Source organism: Lolium rigidum, chromosome 4 (genome assembly GCF_022539505.1).
Source record: "Lolium rigidum isolate FL_2022 chromosome 4, APGP_CSIRO_Lrig_0.1, whole genome shotgun sequence".
Taxonomy (NCBI): domain Eukaryota; kingdom Viridiplantae; phylum Streptophyta; class Magnoliopsida; order Poales; family Poaceae; genus Lolium; species Lolium rigidum.
In genome coordinates this window covers 195,185,642-195,190,135 of record NC_061511.1, presented here as the reverse complement: position 1 = coordinate 195,190,135, position 4,494 = coordinate 195,185,642, and positions in this window count along the sequence as shown.

Below are 4,494 nucleotides of genomic sequence, written 5' to 3'. Positions count from 1 at the left end.
ATGTTGAGGTAGTGCTCGGCGAGTTCCCTAGGTACTCCGGACATGTCAGAAGGTTGCCATGCGAAGATATCCATGTTAACGCGAAGGAACTCGACGAGCGCGTCTGCCTATTTGGGGTCCATGCTGGCTCCGACTGAAACCTGTTTGGAGCTATCGCCTACGATGAGGTCATGCTTCTTGGTTTCTATCGCGGCCTTGAAAGAGGTCTTCTGTTCGGAGATCTGCTTCTTGGTGGTCTACATTTCAGTCGGATCCACCGCGGCTCTATAGCCTTTCAGCTCCTCTCCAGATATCACAGACTCTGCGAAGGCGGCTTCGCCTAACTCGCACTCATGAGCCTTCTTGTAGTCTCCGGATACGGTAATCATACCATTTGGACCCGGAATCTTGAGCTTGTTGTAGATGTAGCACGATCTTGCGTGGAACTTGTGGTAGGTGGGCCTGCCAAAGATGACGTGGTAGGAGCTCTTGAAGGGCACGACCTCAAACGTGATCATCTCTTCGCGGAAATTATTAATATCGCCGAAGGCCACGGGAAGTCTGATGCTGCCGAGGGAATTTTCCTTTTTACCCGGAACCACACCATGGAATTCAGTGGTGCTATGCTTAAGCTGCTCCTTGGTAAGGTTCATCCGCTCTAGAGTCTCCAGGTACATGATGTTCAAGATGGCTCCGCCATCCATGAGGCACTTGGAGAAGTCATACCCGTCAATGCGGGGACTTACAACCAAGGCGTAGCATTCTTTTGGCACGATGGTAGGGTGATCCTACCTATCAAAAGTGCACGGGACTTCCGACCACCTGACATACTGCGGCACAACCGGAACTGTGGCGTTCAGGATCCGGAAAGCTGACTTGCTTGCGCGGACTGTTGGCGTTCCGAGGAAGGTGTGGTACACGCCTACGCTCTTTTTGCCGAAGGGGTTGGATTTAGCCGCGGATCCCTCTTTGGGTTCCGGCGAAGCGTCATCCTCATCCATCGCCTCGGAACTGTCTTCCTCTTTGTCCTTGTTCTTGCCCTTGCCTCCTTTGCCGCGTGGGCGGTGCTTCCGAGCTCGCTTGTATCCTGCTTCCGGGTCGTTTTTCAGATCATTGACCCACTTGCAGTTGCGGTTAGTATGAGTGGACTTCCCCGTAGCTGGATCCAAGTGGGCCAGGCAGGGCATGTCTCTGTACTCCTCGTATGTTTGGGGAGCGCGGTTTCCGGCAGTGGTGACCTCGTCACCACGCTGCTGGCCCCTGCCGGCTCCGCCTCCGCGGCCGCGGCCTCTTCCGCCTCCTTGACCTCCGCGTTGGAAAGCCATGGCGACCATCTCGGATCCGCCACTCTTCTGGTCATCAGGTGGATTTTTCCGCTTAGTGTCGCTGGTGTTGCCGTTATCACGGTTCTTCTTCTGCTGGTGCAGGGGAATTACTGTGGCTGCGAGGTCTCCGCCTGCGTCGTCATCGGCGGCAGTGTGGTCACTGGCAATGGAGATCATGTCATCCAAAGTCAGTTTATTTGCGTTAGCCAAGCAAGTGAGCTTGTGCCGCAGCAATCCACCCCTCTGCAGTCCACCTATAAAGGCGTGCATAGCTATCGTGTGATCGACATTTTCACACTCGTTTCTGCATGCCAACCATCGGGTGAGGAAGTTCCTTGATGTTTCACCCTTCTTCTGGATACATGCCTGTAAGTCGCTTGTCGTGGCAGGTCTCTTGTAGGTGCCCCTGAAGTGCTTTTCGAAGGCGGTCTTCAGGTCAAACCAACAAAAGATGGAATTCTTCTCGAGGTCACTGAGCCAGATCCGGGCTGGACCCACAAGGTACAGCTGAAGCATGCGGCAGGCGATATTAGGGGTTCCTCCAGCAAAGGTTATCTGCATTATAGTAATCCTCAATCCAGGTATCCGGCCTTTCGGTGCCATCATAGGTCTTCAGGTTTCCGGGTAGCTTGAGGTTCATCCTTGGCGTTGGTTCCTCTCGAATCATCCTGCCGAAGCACTTTGGGCCTATGTAATCAGTCATGTATTCATTGAGACATTCTCGTGCGTCCCGCGAGCTGTGGCGGGGGGATTTTGAGCGAGAGCGAGATCTCCGGCCGCCGCCTCCGCCTCCACCGCTAGGTGGTGGTGAGGGAGACCTGCGAGGGGGCCGATGTGACCTCTTGCTTCCGCTATCCGAATCTCCGTCCTTCGCGGTGTTGACTCCAGCTTCGATGGCTGCCTTCACCATGGTGCTGGTTGCCTTCGTCGTTCCGGCTTCTGCGAGGCTCCGGGTCGCGCTCCTCGTTCCGAATCCTCCTAGGCTCGGGTTCTCGATCGTTGTTCCGGCTTCGGCGGGGTTCTGGCGTACGCTCTCTGTTCCTCGGAGGCGGCACGTTGTCGCGGATGTTGATTCCCGGGCCTGGTGTTTTCGACTGAACTATATATGGCGGCGAGGGAGTGGAGGACGCGGGTATCCGTTGGATGGAGGTGAGGGATTCCGGTACTTGTTCCTACCAGTGTACATCGCATCCTTTCCCTTTCTCGGATCTGACGGAGGTGTCTTTGATGGTACGGGGATTGGATTTGGGTGTTCTCTGGTTTTCCTTCTGCGTTCCGAGGATCCGGTTCGCGATTCGTCATCGCGATGGCGATTGTCGTAGGCGTCCTTCTGCGCAGTAGAGACGCAATGCTCCGGGTTGGATTCCAACCTGCGCGAAGTGTCTGCCTTGCTCTGCTGCTTCATTGCTGAGGCAACGAGCGTACGGACGTACTCAATGTCAATCTCCTCGGTCTTTTCCTTCAAGATCTCCGCAGCCTTCTTCATGTTATCCTTTGGAGTTGCGAGTGGTTGTTGCTCAGTGGGGGTCGCGAAGGTGATCTTACGGGGAGGTATAGCATCCCGCCTGATTTTATCGGCCTCCCGCTGAAGCTCGGTGACCTTGTCTTTCCAGTGTTGCTGGAGCTCCTTGACTTTTACCAGTTGTTCGTCAACCTCAAGCTCTCGCTGGTGGAAATTTTCCACGAAGTGCGCGGCTTCTTTCCTCTCATCCAGCATTGCCGCTGCGGTTCTGGCGAATTTCTGGGCTGTTGCCAGCATCTCCTGTCTTTTAGCTTCTAGAGCCTCCGGATCTGCGGCATCGTCAGGGGTTATGGGTTTGTTGAGGATATCCGAGTGTGCGATTGCCTCCATGCCTGCTTGTTCAACCAGCTCCTCTGGGGACAACACTTCCTTGTGCGGACGTTCCCGCGATAGCGGAGACCCTGCACGGGATGGCTGTGGATCGGAGTAGGTGTTGTCATCCTCTGATTCACGTTGATCCAGCGCCGCCACTACAACAGGACAGAGCTTTGGTAACACTGTCTTGTGTTACTACAGGTCCAAAACAGTGTTACTAGGTCATTTAGTAACATATTTTGAAATGTGTTCCATTAGGCCGTGTTACTAAGTGGTATCCCTTGTCACACATAATAATTGTTACCATAGGTCGAAATTTATGTTACAAGTTATGTTGTAGTAACATGCATATTACGTGTTACTAAATGTACTAGTAACATTCTTTTGTAGTTATAGTAACACTAGCAGTAACATATTTCTGTTAATTATAATATTGGTAGTAACATATTTTTGTAACTCTAGTAACATAGCTAGTAACATCTTCGCTAGCTTCAAGATGCAACTAGTAACATAATATTATAATTGCTAACTAGCATAGTAACAGAGTTTGCGATTATAGTAACACCATCAGTAACACTAGTACTAGATTGCAATAAATGTATTTATTTTCTATTATTAAGCACAAAACTAGATACCCATTTTATGGAATATACATAATCATTGTACATGCTAAATTAATTAATGAGTTTATTATGATGCTTGGCACCATTACATTGATAGAGATATTGAAGCACATCACATCCACATATTTAACATATGAAAAGATCTATTATAATACAAAAAAGTTCAAATGTATCGACATTCCAATAAATAAATAAATAAATAAAAATATTATTGGTGTAACATCATAACCTTTATATATAAATATATATATCACGAATTAACCTTCATATAAATTTGACTATGGATAATACACTTGTGACAAATATTACACAATATCTTTTACATCAATTCAACCAAAGAAAAAGATCTTTAAATGATATTACATTTTTCAATCTATCAATATGAACTTTATGTTTCGCTAAGCAGAATCTTTTAGCTTTATTTGCTTCTTGATGCAACCAGAGAATCCAGATAAAACTCAATGATCCTTCTCTCGAATCTGTAAAAGAAAATTTAACCTCACAGTTATACATTTAAATGTACAGTACTCAAATGTGATTCTAGAATATGGAAGAAAATAATAAACTTACAAAACGTGAAAGCCAATCAATTAAGTATCCTGCAGCAAAAGCATTCGCCAACTACAAAGTCTACCCAAAAGTTTCTTTTTAACACAGTAGTACATATTACAAACTATATTTTCCCTCAAGAAAATATACTAAGGTCTTTACAGGATATCACAGAGCTACC